The sequence below is a fragment of the Garra rufa genome, chromosome 1 (assembly GCF_049309525.1).
Source record: "Garra rufa chromosome 1, GarRuf1.0, whole genome shotgun sequence".
Lineage (NCBI taxonomy): Eukaryota > Metazoa > Chordata > Actinopteri > Cypriniformes > Cyprinidae > Garra > Garra rufa.
Genome location: NC_133361.1, coordinates 101,838,211 through 101,852,725, shown reverse-complemented (window position 1 = coordinate 101,852,725; position 14,515 = coordinate 101,838,211). Strand labels below are relative to the sequence as shown.

Below are 14,515 nucleotides of genomic sequence, written 5' to 3'. Positions count from 1 at the left end.
CTTCCTGTCATATGTCTAGTCACATGACAGGCCAACCATCCATTTATGAAAGACACATACACTTAAAATGTTAAGAGTAATAAAATGGCCTAAAACATGTAAAACACTTAAAACTCTATAATACATTTAAATTATTGTAATAAATAGAGCGCTAAAACATGTCTTTCTTAAAGCCAGCATATTATATAAATAGTGAAGAAAAGGCAAAAGCTTACAGCACCTGGTATTCCCAGGCGGTCTCCCATCCAAGTACTAACCAGGCCCGACGCTGCTTAGCTTCCGAGATCAGACAAGATCGGGCGCTCTCAGCGCGGTATGGCCGTAAGCGAGGGTTGCTCCAAAAAGTGGGCTATTTAAAGATCAGCCTCCGTAAAAGCCAGCATATTATATAAATAGTGAAGAAAAGGCAGAAGCTTACAGCACCTGGTATTCCCAGGCGGTCTCCCATCCAAGTACTAACCAGGCCCGACGCTGCTTAGCTTCCGAGATCAGATGAGATCGGGCGCTCTCAGCACGGTATGGCCGTAAGCGAGGGTTGCTCCAAAAAGTGGGCTATTTAAAGATCAGCCTCCGTAAAAGCCAGCATATTATATAAATAGTGAAGAAAAGGCAAAAGCTTTACAGCACCTGGTATTTCCTGGCGGTCTCCCATCCAAGTGTAACAATCGGCCTTATCAGCCGAGTTACAAGACTAAAATGGGGTCAGATTTAACTGTGAGAGATGACTAGTGGTTAAAAGAATGAGACATAAAAGAAGATTGGTTTAAATAGATTTGGTGTATTTACAAGGTTCACATAAAAGACTTTAAAACAACACGATAAAACTAGGCAAACTCTGTTAAAAGAATACAGTTCATTTGTCCATACCCTAAAACAGTCCAAGAATCCCAGTGTGTTGATAAGTCCAACGTGAGTGTCCACCAGTGCATGTACAATCCACAGAAAGTTTAATCCAAAGTTTGCAGGTGGTGAATGGAAAGGTGAGCTCTAAGATTAGCAACTCCTCAATCCAACAGTTTGGTGACTGTCCGTTGTTTGGAATGCTGCTCTCTTATGCAGTTCTACTTCCTGCTTCCTGTCATGTGTCTAGTCACATGACAGGCCAACCATCCATTTATGAAAGACACATACACTTAAAATGTTAAGAGTAATAAAATGGCCTAAAAAACATGTAAAACACTTAAAACTCTATAATACATTTAAATGATTGTAATAAATAGAGCGGTAAAACACGTCTTTCTAAAAACCAGCATATTATATAAATAGTGAAGAAAAGGCAAAAGCTTACAGCACCTGAAATCTATTTGAACCAATCTTCTTTTATGTCTCTTTCTTTTAACCACTAGTCATCTCTCACAGTTAAATCTGACCCCATTTTAGTCTTGTAACTCGGCTGATTACAGCACCTGGTACTCCCTGGCGGTCTCCCATCCAAGTGTAACAATCGGCCTTATCAGCCGAGTTACAAGACGAAAATGGTGTCAGATTTAACTGTGAGAGATGACTAGTGGTTAAAAGAATGAGACATAAAAGAAGATTGGTTTAAATAGATTTGGTGTATTTACAAGGTTCACATAAAAGACTTTAAAACAACACGATAAAACTAGGTAAACTCTGTTAAAAGAATACAGTTCATTTGTCCATACCCTAAAACAGTCCAAGAATCCCAGTGTGTTGATAAGTCCAACGTGAGTGTCCACCAGTGCATGTACAATCCACAGAAAGTTTAATCCAAAGTTTGCAGGTGGTGAATGGAAAGGTGAGCTCTAAGATTAGCAACTCCTCAATCCAACAGTTTGGTGACTGTCCATTGTTTGTAATGCTGCTCTCTTATGCAGTTCTACTTCCTGCTTCCTGTCATGTGTCTAGTCACATGACAGGCCAACCATCCATTTATGAAAGACACATACACTTAAAATGTTAAGAGTAATAAAATGGCCTAAAAAACATGTAAAACACTTAAAACTCTATAATACATTTAAATTATTGTAATAAATAGAGCGCTAAAACACGTCTTTCTAAAAGCCAGCATATTATATAAATAGTGAAGAAAAGGCAAAAGCTTACAGCACCTGGTATTCCCAGGCGGTCTCCCATCCAAGTACTAAACAGGCCCGACGCGGCTTAGCTTCCGAGATCAGACGAGATCGGGCGCTCTCAGCGCGGTATGGCCGTAAGCGAGGGTTGCTCCAAAAAGTGGGCTATTTAAAGATCAGCCTCCGTAAAAGCCAGCATATTATATAAATAGTGCAGAGAAGGCAAAAGCTTACAGCACCTGGTATTACCAGGAGGTCTCCCATCCAAGTACTAACCAGGCCCCACGCGGCTTAGCTTCCGAGATCAGACGAGATCGGGCGCTCTCAGCGCGGTATGGCCGTAAGTGAGGATTGCTACAAAAAGTGGGCTATTTAAAGATCAGCCTCCGTAAAAGCCAGCATATTATATAAATAGTGAAGAAAAGGCAAAAGCTTACAGCACCTGGTATTTCCTGGCGGTCTCCCATCCAAGTGTAACAATCGGCCTTATCAGCCGAGTTACAAGACTAAAATGGGGTCAGATTTAACTGTGAGAGATGACTAGTGGTTAAAAGAATGAGACATAAAAGAAGATTGGTTTAAATAGATTTGGTGTATTTACAAGGTTCACATAAAAGACTTTAAAACAACACGATAAAACTAGGTAAACTCTGTTAAAAGAATACAGTTCATATGTCCATACCCTAAAACAGTCCAAGAATCCCAGTGTGTTGATAAGTCCAATGTGAGTGTCCACCAGTGCATGTACAATCCACAGAAAGTTTAATCCAAAGTTTGCAGGTGGTGAATGGAAAGGTGAGCTCTAAGATTAGCAACTCCTCAATCCAACAGTTTGGTGACTGTCCGTTGTTTGGAATGCTGCTCTCTTATGCAGTTCTACTTCCTGCTTCCTGTCATGTGTCTAGTCACATGACAGGCCAACCATCCATTTATGAAAGACACATACACTTAAAATGTTAAGAGTAATAAAACGGCCTAAAAAACATGTAAAACACTTAAAACTCTATAATACATTTAAATGATTGTAATAAATAGAGCGGTAAAACACGTCTTTCTAAAAACCAGCATATTATATAAATAGTGAAGAAAAGGCAAAAGCTTACAGCACCTGAAATCTATTTGAACCAATCTTCTTTTATGTCTCTTTCTTTTAACCACTAGTCATCTCTCACAGTTAAATCTGACCCCATTTTAGTCTTGTAACTCGGCTGATTACAGCACCTGGTACTCCCTGGCGGTCTCCCATCCAAGTGTAACAATCGGCCTTATCAGCCGAGTTACAAGACGAAAATGGGGTCAGATTTAACTGTGAGAGATGACTAGTGGTTAAAAGAATGAGACAAAAGAAGATTGGTTCAAATAGATTTGGTGTATTTACAAGGTTCACATAAAAGACTTTAAAACAACACGATAAAACTAGGTAAACTCTGTTAAAAGAATACAGTTCTTTTGTCCATACCCTAAAACAGTCCAAGAATCCCAGTGTGTTGATAAGTCCAACGTGAGTGTCCACCAGTGCATGTACAATCAACAGAAAGTTTAATCCAAAATTTGCAGGTGGTGAATGGAAAGGTGAGCTCTAAGATTAGCAACTCCTCAATCCAACAGTTTGGTGACTGTCCATTGTTTGTAATGCTGCTCTCTTATGCAGTTCTACTTCCTGCTTCCTGTCATATGTCTAGTCACATGACAGGCCAACCATCCATTTATGAAAGACACATACACTTAAAATGTTAAGAGTAATAAAATGGCCTAAAACATGTAAAACATTTAAAACTCTATAATACATTTAAATTATTGTAATAAATAGAGCGCTAAAACATGTCTTTCTTAAAGCCAGCATATTATATAAATAGTGAAGAAAAGGCAAAAGCTTACAGCACCTGGTATTCCAAGGCGGTCTCCCATCCAAGTACTAACCAGGCCCGACACTGCTTAGCTTCCGAGATCAGACGAGATCAGGCGCTCTCAGCACGGTATGGCCGTAAGCGAGGGTTGCTCCAAAAAGTGGGCTATTTAAAGATCAGCCTCCGTAAAAGCCAGCATATTATATAAATAGTGAAGAAAAGGCAAAAGCTTACAGCACCTGGTATTTCCTGGCGGTCTCCAATCCAAGTGTAACAATCGGCCTCATCAGCCGAGTTACAAGTCTAAAGTGGGGTCAGATTTAACTGTGAGAGATGACTAGTGGTTAAAAGAATGAGACATAAAAGAAGATTGGTTTAAATAGATTTTGTGTATTTACAAGGTTCACATAAAAGACTTTAAAACAACACGATAAAACTAGGCAAACTCTGTTAAAAGAATACAGTTCATTTGTCCATACCCTAAAACAGTCCAAGAATCCCAGTGTGTTGATAAGTCCAATGTGAGTGTCCACCAGTGCATGTACAATCCACAAAAAGTTTAATCCAAAGTTTGCAGGTGGTGAATGGAAAGGTGAGCTCTAAGATTAGCAACTCCTCAATCCAACAGTTTGGTGACTGTCCGTTGTTTGGAATGCTGCTCTCTTATGCAGTTCTACTTCCTGCTTCCTGTCATGTGTCTAGTCACATGACAGGCCAACCATCCATTTATGAAAGACACATACACTTAAAATGTTAAGAGTAATAAAACGGCCTAAAAAACATGTAAAACACTTAAAACTCTATAATACATTTAAATGATTGTAATAAATAGAGCGGTAAAACACGTCTTTCTAAAAACCAGCATATTATATAAATAGTGAAGAAAAGGCAAAAGCTTACAGCACCTGAAATCTATTTGAACCAATCTTCTTTTATGTCTCTTTCTTTTAACCACTAGTCATCTCTCACAGTTAAATCTGACCCCATTTTAGTCTTGTAACTCGGCTGATTACAGCACCTGGTACTCCCTGGCGGTCTCCCATCCAAGTGTAACAATCGGCCTTATCAGCCGAGTTACAAGACGAAAATGGGGTCAGATTTAACTGTGAGAGATGACTAGTGGTTAAAAGAATGAGACAAAAGAAGATTGGTTCAAATAGATTTGGTGTATTTACAAGGTTCACATAAAAGACTTTAAAACAACACGATAAAACTAGGTAAACTCTGTTAAAAGAATACAGTTCTTTTGTCCATACCCTAAAACAGTCCAAGAATCCCAGTGTGTTGATAAGTCCAACGTGAGTGTCCACCAGTGCATGTACAATCAACAGAAAGTTTAATCCAAAATTTGCAGGTGGTGAATGGAAAGGTGAGCTCTAAGATTAGCAACTCCTCAATCCAACAGTTTGGTGACTGTCCATTGTTTGTAATGCTGCTCTCTTATGCAGTTCTACTTCCTGCTTCCTGTCATGTGTCTAGTCACATGACAGGCCAACCATCCATTTATGAAAGACACATACACTTAAAATGTTAAGAGTAATAAAATGGCCTAAAAAACATGTAAAACACTTAAAACTCTATAATACATTTAAATTATTGTAATAAATAGAGCGCTAAAACACGTCTTTCTAAAAGCCAGCATATTATATAAATAGTGAAGAAAAGGCAAAAGCTTACAGCACCTGGTATTCCCAGGCGGTCTCCCATCCAAGTACTAAACAGGCCCGACGCGGCTTAGCTTCCGAGATCAGACGAGATCGGGCGCTCTCAGCGCGGTATGGCCGTAAGCGAGGGTTGCTCCAAAAAGTGGGCTATTTAAAGATCAGCCTCCGTAAAAGCCAGCATATTATATAAATAGTGCAGAAAAGGCAAAAGCTTACAGCACCTGGTATTACCAGGAGGTCTCCCATCCAAGTACTAACCAGGCCCCACGCGGCTTAGCTTCCGAGATCAGACGAGATCGGGCGCTCTCAGCGCGGTATGGCCGTAAGTGAGGATTGCTCCAAAAAGTGGGCTATTTAAAGATCAGCCTCCGTAAAAGCCAGCATATTATATAAATAGTGAAGAAAAGGCAAAAGCTTACAGCACCTGGTATTTCCTGGCGGTCTCCAATCCAAGTGTAACAATCGGCCTCATCAGCCGAGTTACAAGTCTAAAGTGGGGTCAGATTTAACTGTGAGAGATGACTAGTGGTTAAAAGAATGAGACATAAAAGAAGATTGGTTTAAATAGATTTTGTGTATTTACAAGGTTCACATAAAAGACTTTAAAACAACACGATAAAACTAGGCAAACTCTGTTAAAAGAATACAGTTCATTTGTCCATACCCTAAAACAGTCCAAGAATCCCAGTGTGTTGATAAGTCCAACGTGAGTGTCCACCAGTGCATGTACAATCCACAGAAAGTTTAATCCAAAGTTTGCAGGTGGTGAATGGAAAGGTGAGCTCTAAGATTAGCAACTCCTCAATCCAACAGTTTGGTGACTGTCCGTTGTTTGGAATGCTGCTCTCTTATGCAGTTCTACTTCCTGCTTCCTGTCATGTGTCTAGTCACATGACAGGCCAACCATCCATTTATGAAAGACACATACACTTAAAATGTTAAGAGTAATAAAATGGCCTAAAAAACATGTAAAACACTTAAAACTCTATAATACATTTAAATGATTGTAATAAATAGAGCGGTAAAACACGTCTTTCTAAAAACCAGCATATTATATAAATAGTGAAGAAAAGGCAAAAGCTTACAGCACCTGAAATCTATTTGAACCAATCTTCTTTTATGTCTCTTTCTTTTAACCACTAGTCATCTCTCACAGTTAAATCTGACCCCATTTTAGTCTTGTAACTCGGCTGATTACAGCACCTGGTACTCCCTGGCGGTCTCCCATCCAAGTGTAACAATCGGCCTTATCAGCCGAGTTACAAGACTAAAATGGGGTCAGATTTAACTGTGAGAGATGACTAGTGGTTAAAAGAATGAGACATAAAAGAAGATTGGTTTAAATAGATTTGGTGTATTTACAAGGTTCACATAAAAAACTTTAAAACAACACGATAAAACTAGGTAAACTCTGTTAAAAGAATACAGTTCATTTGTCCATACCCTAAAACAGTCCAAGAATCCCAGTGTGTTGATAAGTCCAACGTGAGTGTCCACCAGTGCATGTACAATCCACAGAAAGTTTAATCCAAAGTTTGCAGGTGGTGAATGGAAAGGTGAGCTCTAAGATTAGCAACTCCTCAATCCAACAGTTTGGTGACTGTCCGTTGTTTGGAATGCTGCTCTCTTATGCAGTTCTACTTCCTGCTTCCTGTCATGTGTCTAGTCACATGACAGGCCAACCATCCATTTATGAAAGACACATACACTTAAAATGTTAAGAGTAATAAAATGGCCTAAAAAACATTTAAAACACTTAAAACTCTATAATACATTTAAATGATTGTAATAAATAGAGCGGTAAAACACGTCTTTCTAAAAACCAGCATATTATATAAATAGTGAAGAAAAGGCAAAAGCTTACAGCACCTGAAATCTATTTGAACCAATCTTCTTTTATGTCTCTTTCTTTTAACCACTAGTCATCTCTCACAGTTAAATCTGACCCCATTTTAGTCTTGTAACTCGGCTGATTACAGCACCTGGTACTCCCTGGCGGTCTCCCATCCAAGTGTAACAATCGGCCTTATCAGCCGAGTTACAAGACGAAAATGGGGTCAGATTTAACTGTGAGAGATGACTAGTGGTTAAAAGAATGAGACAAAAGAAGATTGGTTCAAATAGATTTGGTGTATTTACAAGGTTCACATAAAAGACTTTAAAACAACACGATAAAACTAGGTAAACTCTGTTAAAAGAATACAGTTCTTTTGTCCATACCCTAAAACAGTCCAAGAATCCCAGTGTGTTGATAAGTCCAACGTGAGTGTCCACCAGTGCATGTACAATCAACAGAAAGTTTAATCCAAAATTTGCAGGTGGTGAATGGAAAGGTGAGCTCTAAGATTAGCAACTCCTCAATCCAACAGTTTGGTGACTGTCCATTGTTTGTAATGCTGCTCTCTTATGCAGTTCTACTTCCTGCTTCCTGTCATGTGTGTAGTCACATGACAGGCCAACCATCCATTTATGAAAGACACATACACTTAAAATGTTAAGAGTAATAAAATGGCCTAAAAAACATGTAAAACACTTAAAACTCTATAATACATTTAAATTATTGTAATAAATAGAGCGCTAAAACACGTCTTTCTAAAAGCCAGCATATTATATAAATAGTGAAGAAAAGGCAAAAGCTTACAGCACCTGGTATTCCCAGGAGGTCTCCCATCCAAGTACTAACCAGGCCCCACGCGGCTTAGCTCCCGAGATCAGACGAGATCGGGCGCTCTCAGCACGGTATGGCCGTAAGCGAGGATTGCTCCAAAAAGTGGGCTATTTAAAGATCAGCCTCCGTAAAAGCCAGCATATTATATAAATAGTGAAGAAAAGGCAAAAGCTTACAGCACCTGGTATTTCCTGGCGGTCTCCCATCCAAGTGTAACAATCGGCCTTATCAGCCGAGTTACAAGACTAAAATGGGGTCAGACTTAACTGTGAGAGATGACTAGTGGTTAAAAGAATGAGACATAAAAGAAGATTGGTTTAAATAGATTTTGTGTATTTACAAGGTTCACATAAAAGACTTTAAAACAACACGATAAAACTAGGCAAACTCTGTTAAAAGAATACAGTTCATTTGTCCATACCCTAAAACAGTCCAAGAATCCCAGTGTGTTGATAAGTCCAACGTGAGTGTCCACCAGTGCATGTACAATCCACAGAAAGTTTAATCCAAAGTTTGCAGGTGGTGAATGGAAAGGTGAGCTCTAAGATTAGCAACTCCTCAATCCAACAGTTTGGTGACTGTCCGTTGTTTGGAATGCTGCTCTCTTATGCAGTTCTACTTCCTGCTTCCTGTCATGTGTCTAGTCACATGACAGGCCAACCATCCATTTATGAAAGACACATACACTTAAAATGTTAAGAGTAATAAAATGGCCTAAAAAACATGTAAAACACTTAAAACTCTATAATACATTTAAATGATTGTAATAAATAGAGCGGTAAAACACGTCTTTCTAAAAACCAGCATATTATATAAATAGTGAAGAAAAGGCAAAAGCTTACAGCACCTGAAATCTATTTGAACCAATCTTCTTTTATGTCTCTTTCTTTTAACCACTAGTCATCTCTCACAGTTAAATCTGACCCCATTTTAGTCTTGTAACTCGGCTGATTACAGCACCTGGTACTCCCTGGCGGTCTCCCATCCAAGTGTAACAATCGGCCTTATCAGCCGAGTTACAAGACTAAAATGGGGTCAGATTTAACTGTGAGAGATGACTAGTGGTTAAAAGAATGAGACATAAAAGAAGATTGGTTTAAATAGATTTGGTGTATTTACAAGGTTCACATAAAAGACTTTAAAACAACACGATAAAACTAGGTAAACTCTGTTAAAAGAATACAGTTCATATGTCCATACCCTAAAACAGTCCAAGAATCCCAGTGTGTTGATAAGTCCAATGTGAGTGTCCACCAGTGCATGTACAATCCACAAAAAGTTTAATCCAAAGTTTGCAGGTGGTGAATGGAAAGGTGAGCTCTAAGATTAGCAACTCCTCAATCCAACAGTTTGGTGACTGTCCGTTGTTTGGAATGCTGCTCTCTTATGCAGTTCTACTTCCTGCTTCCTGTCATGTGTCTAGTCACATGACAGGCCAACCATCCATTTATGAAAGACACATACACTTAAAATGTTAAGAGTAATAAAACGGCCTAAAAAACATGTAAAACACTTAAAACTCTATAATACATTTAAATGATTGTAATAAATAGAGCGGTAAAACACGTCTTTCTAAAAACCAGCATATTATATAAATAGTGAAGAAAAGGCAAAAGCTTACAGCACCTGAAATCTATTTGAACCAATCTTCTTTTATGTCTCTTTCTTTTAACCACTAGTCATCTCTCACAGTTAAATCTGACCCCATTTTAGTCTTGTAACTCGGCTGATTACAGCACCTGGTACTCCCTGGCGGTCTCCCATCCAAGTGTAACAATCGGCCTTATCAGCCGAGTTACAAGACGAAAATGGGGTCAGATTTAACTGTGAGAGATGACTAGTGGTTAAAAGAATGAGACAAAAGAAGATTGGTTCAAATAGATTTGGTGTATTTACAAGGTTCACATAAAAGACTTTAAAACAACACGATAAAACTAGGTAAACTCTGTTAAAAGAATACAGTTCTTTTGTCCATACCCTAAAACAGTCCAAGAATCCCAGTGTGTTGATAAGTCCAACGTGAGTGTCCACCAGTGCATGTACAATCAACAGAAAGTTTAATCCAAAATTTGCAGGTGGTGAATGGAAAGGTGAGCTCTAAGATTAGCAACTCCTCAATCCAACAGTTTGGTGACTGTCCATTGTTTGTAATGCTGCTCTCTTATGCAGTTCTACTTCCTGCTTCCTGTCATGTGTCTAGTCACATGACAGGCCAACCATCCATTTATGAAAGACACATACACTTAAAATGTTAAGAGTAATAAAATGGCCTAAAAAACATGTAAAACACTTAAAACTCTATAATACATTTAAATTATTGTAATAAATAGAGCGCTAAAACACGTCTTTCTAAAAGCCAGCATATTATATAAATAGTGAAGAAAAGGCAAAAGCTTACAGCACCTGGTATTCCCAGGCGGTCTCCCATCCAAGTACTAAACAGGCCCGACGCGGCTTAGCTTCCGAGATCAGACGAGATCGGGCGCTCTCAGCGCGGTATGGCCGTAAGCGAGGGTTGCTCCAAAAAGTGGGCTATTTAAAGATCAGCCTCCGTAAAAGCCAGCATATTATATAAATAGTGCAGAAAAGGCAAAAGCTTACAGCACCTGGTATTACCAGGAGGTCTCCCATCCAAGTACTAACCAGGCCCCACGCGGCTTAGCTTCCGAGATCAGACGAGATCGGGCGCTCTCAGCGCGGTATGGCCGTAAGTGAGGATTGCTCCAAAAAGTGGGCTATTTAAAGATCAGCCTCCGTAAAAGCCAGCATATTATATAAATAGTGAAGAAAAGGCAAAAGCTTACAGCACCTGGTATTTCCTGGCGGTCTCCAATCCAAGTGTAACAATCGGCCTCATCAGCCGAGTTACAAGTCTAAAGTGGGGTCAGATTTAACTGTGAGAGATGACTAGTGGTTAAAAGAATGAGACATAAAAGAAGATTGGTTTAAATAGATTTTGTGTATTTACAAGGTTCACATAAAAGACTTTAAAACAACACGATAAAACTAGGCAAACTCTGTTAAAAGAATACAGTTCATTTGTCCATACCCTAAAACAGTCCAAGAATCCCAGTGTGTTGATAAGTCCAACGTGAGTGTCCACCAGTGCATGTACAATCCACAGAAAGTTTAATCCAAAGTTTGCAGGTGGTGAATGGAAAGGTGAGCTCTAAGATTAGCAACTCCTCAATCCAACAGTTTGGTGACTGTCCGTTGTTTGGAATGCTGCTCTCTTATGCAGTTCTACTTCCTGCTTCCTGTCATGTGTCTAGTCACATGACAGGCCAACCATCCATTTATGAAAGACACATACACTTAAAATGTTAAGAGTAATAAAATGGCCTAAAAAACATGTAAAACACTTAAAACTCTATAATACATTTAAATGATTGTAATAAATAGAGCGGTAAAACACGTCTTTCTAAAAACCAGCATATTATATAAATAGTGAAGAAAAGGCAAAAGCTTACAGCACCTGAAATCTATTTGAACCAATCTTCTTTTATGTCTCTTTCTTTTAACCACTAGTCATCTCTCACAGTTAAATCTGACCCCATTTTAGTCTTGTAACTCGGCTGATTACAGCACCTGGTACTCCCTGGCGGTCTCCCATCCAAGTGTAACAATCGGCCTTATCAGCCGAGTTACAAGACTAAAATGGGGTCAGATTTAACTGTGAGAGATGACTAGTGGTTAAAAGAATGAGACATAAAAGAAGATTGGTTTAAATAGATTTGGTGTATTTACAAGGTTCACATAAAAAACTTTAAAACAACACGATAAAACTAGGTAAACTCTGTTAAAAGAATACAGTTCATTTGTCCATACCCTAAAACAGTCCAAGAATCCCAGTGTGTTGATAAGTCCAACGTGAGTGTCCACCAGTGCATGTACAATCCACAGAAAGTTTAATCCAAAGTTTGCAGGTGGTGAATGGAAAGGTGAGCTCTAAGATTAGCAACTCCTCAATCCAACAGTTTGGTGACTGTCCGTTGTTTGGAATGCTGCTCTCTTATGCAGTTCTACTTCCTGCTTCCTGTCATGTGTCTAGTCACATGACAGGCCAACCATCCATTTATGAAAGACACATACACTTAAAATGTTAAGAGTAATAAAATGGCCTAAAAAACATTTAAAACACTTAAAACTCTATAATACATTTAAATGATTGTAATAAATAGAGCGGTAAAACACGTCTTTCTAAAAACCAGCATATTATATAAATAGTGAAGAAAAGGCAAAAGCTTACAGCACCTGAAATCTATTTGAACCAATCTTCTTTTATGTCTCTTTCTTTTAACCACTAGTCATCTCTCACAGTTAAATCTGACCCCATTTTAGTCTTGTAACTCGGCTGATTACAGCACCTGGTACTCCCTGGCGGTCTCCCATCCAAGTGTAACAATCGGCCTTATCAGCCGAGTTACAAGACGAAAATGGGGTCAGATTTAACTGTGAGAGATGACTAGTGGTTAAAAGAATGAGACAAAAGAAGATTGGTTCAAATAGATTTGGTGTATTTACAAGGTTCACATAAAAGACTTTAAAACAACACGATAAAACTAGGTAAACTCTGTTAAAAGAATACAGTTCTTTTGTCCATACCCTAAAACAGTCCAAGAATCCCAGTGTGTTGATAAGTCCAACGTGAGTGTCCACCAGTGCATGTACAATCAACAGAAAGTTTAATCCAAAATTTGCAGGTGGTGAATGGAAAGGTGAGCTCTAAGATTAGCAACTCCTCAATCCAACAGTTTGGTGACTGTCCATTGTTTGTAATGCTGCTCTCTTATGCAGTTCTACTTCCTGCTTCCTGTCATGTGTCTAGTCACATGACAGGCCAACCATCCATTTATGAAAGACACATACACTTAAAATGTTAAGAGTAATAAAATGGCCTAAAAAACATGTAAAACACTTAAAACTCTATAATACATTTAAATTATTGTAATAAATAGAGCGCTAAAACACGTCTTTCTAAAAGCCAGCATATTATATAAATAGTGAAGAAAAGGCAAAAGCTTACAGCACCTGGTATTCCCAGGAGGTCTCCCATCCAAGTACTAACCAGGCCCCACGCGGCTTAGCTCCCGAGATCAGACGAGATCGGGCGCTCTCAGCACGGTATGGCCGTAAGCGAGGATTGCTCCAAAAAGTGGGCTATTTAAAGATCAGCCTCCGTAAAAGCCAGCATATTATATAAATAGTGAAGAAAAGGCAAAAGCTTACAGCACCTGGTATTTCCTGGCGGTCTCCCATCCAAGTGTAACAATCGGCCTTATCAGCCGAGTTACAAGACTAAAATGGGGTCAGACTTAACTGTGAGAGATGACTAGTGGTTAAAAGAATGAGACATAAAAGAAGATTGGTTTAAATAGATTTTGTGTATTTACAAGGTTCACATAAAAGACTTTAAAACAACACGATAAAACTAGGCAAACTCTGTTAAAAGAATACAGTTCATTTGTCCATACCCTAAAACAGTCCAAGAATCCCAGTGTGTTGATAAGTCCAACGTGAGTGTCCACCAGTGCATGTACAATCCACAGAAAGTTTAATCCAAAGTTTGCAGGTGGTGAATGGAAAGGTGAGCTCTAAGATTAGCAACTCCTCAATCCAACAGTTTGGTGACTGTCCGTTGTTTGGAATGCTGCTCTCTTATGCAGTTCTACTTCCTGCTTCCTGTCATGTGTCTAGTCACATGACAGGCCAACCATCCATTTATGAAAGACACATACACTTAAAATGTTAAGAGTAATAAAACGGCCTAAAAAACATGTAAAACACTTAAAACTCTATAATACATTTAAATGATTGTAATAAATAGAGCGGTAAAACACGTCTTTCTAAAAACCAGCATATTATATAAATAGTGAAGAAAAGGCAAAAGCTTACAGCACCTGAAATCTATTTGAACCAATCTTCTTTTATGTCTCTTTCTTTTAACCACTAGTCATCTCTCACAGTTAAATCTGACCCCATTTTAGTCTTGTAACTCGGCTGATTACAGCACCTGGTACTCCCTGGCGGTCTCCCATCCAAGTGTAACAATCGGCCTTATCAGCCGAGTTACAAGACGAAAATGGGGTCAGATTTAACTGTGAGAGATGACTAGTGGTTAAAAGAATGAGACAAAAGAAGATTGGTTCAAATAGATTTGGTGTATTTACAAGGTTCACATAAAAGACTTTAAAACAACACGATAAAACTAGGTAAACTCTGTTAAAAGAATACAGTTCTTTTGTCCATACCCTAAAACAGTCCAAGAATCCCAGTGTGTTGATAAGTCCAACGTGAGTG

General features: G+C 38.8%; 11 non-coding genes across 11 annotated transcripts; all 11 read right to left on the bottom strand.

Moving 5' to 3' along the window:
• Nucleotides 1-208: 208 nt before the first annotated feature.
• Nucleotides 209-327, bottom strand: LOC141310447 (5S ribosomal RNA). Its single transcript, XR_012347986.1, has one exon. It is a non-coding gene; the product is annotated as a 5S ribosomal RNA (ribosomal RNA).
• An 84-nt stretch (nt 328-411) lies between these two features.
• On the bottom strand, nt 412-530 carry LOC141296045 (5S ribosomal RNA). The gene has a single exon (XR_012341184.1). It is a non-coding gene; the product is annotated as a 5S ribosomal RNA (ribosomal RNA).
• Nucleotides 531-2,060: 1,530 nt separating this feature from the next.
• Nucleotides 2,061-2,179, bottom strand: LOC141317605 (5S ribosomal RNA). The gene has a single exon (XR_012351974.1). It is a non-coding gene; the product is annotated as a 5S ribosomal RNA (ribosomal RNA).
• An 84-nt stretch (nt 2,180-2,263) lies between these two features.
• On the bottom strand, nt 2,264-2,382 carry LOC141319159 (5S ribosomal RNA). Its single transcript, XR_012353432.1, has one exon. It is a non-coding gene; the product is annotated as a 5S ribosomal RNA (ribosomal RNA).
• Nucleotides 2,383-3,907: 1,525 nt separating this feature from the next.
• On the bottom strand, nt 3,908-4,026 carry LOC141318813 (5S ribosomal RNA). The gene has a single exon (XR_012353107.1). It is a non-coding gene; the product is annotated as a 5S ribosomal RNA (ribosomal RNA).
• A 1,527-nt stretch (nt 4,027-5,553) lies between these two features.
• LOC141317604 (5S ribosomal RNA) lies at nt 5,554-5,672 on the bottom strand. Its single transcript, XR_012351973.1, has one exon. It is a non-coding gene; the product is annotated as a 5S ribosomal RNA (ribosomal RNA).
• Nucleotides 5,673-5,756: 84 nt separating this feature from the next.
• Nucleotides 5,757-5,875, bottom strand: LOC141319158 (5S ribosomal RNA). Its single transcript, XR_012353431.1, has one exon. It is a non-coding gene; the product is annotated as a 5S ribosomal RNA (ribosomal RNA).
• A 2,306-nt stretch (nt 5,876-8,181) lies between these two features.
• LOC141318643 (5S ribosomal RNA) lies at nt 8,182-8,300 on the bottom strand. Its single transcript, XR_012352946.1, has one exon. It is a non-coding gene; the product is annotated as a 5S ribosomal RNA (ribosomal RNA).
• A 2,306-nt stretch (nt 8,301-10,606) lies between these two features.
• On the bottom strand, nt 10,607-10,725 carry LOC141317603 (5S ribosomal RNA). The gene has a single exon (XR_012351972.1). It is a non-coding gene; the product is annotated as a 5S ribosomal RNA (ribosomal RNA).
• Nucleotides 10,726-10,809: 84 nt separating this feature from the next.
• On the bottom strand, nt 10,810-10,928 carry LOC141319156 (5S ribosomal RNA). Its single transcript, XR_012353429.1, has one exon. It is a non-coding gene; the product is annotated as a 5S ribosomal RNA (ribosomal RNA).
• A 2,306-nt stretch (nt 10,929-13,234) lies between these two features.
• Nucleotides 13,235-13,353, bottom strand: LOC141318641 (5S ribosomal RNA). Its single transcript, XR_012352945.1, has one exon. It is a non-coding gene; the product is annotated as a 5S ribosomal RNA (ribosomal RNA).
• Between the last annotated feature and the right edge of the window lie 1,162 nt (nt 13,354-14,515).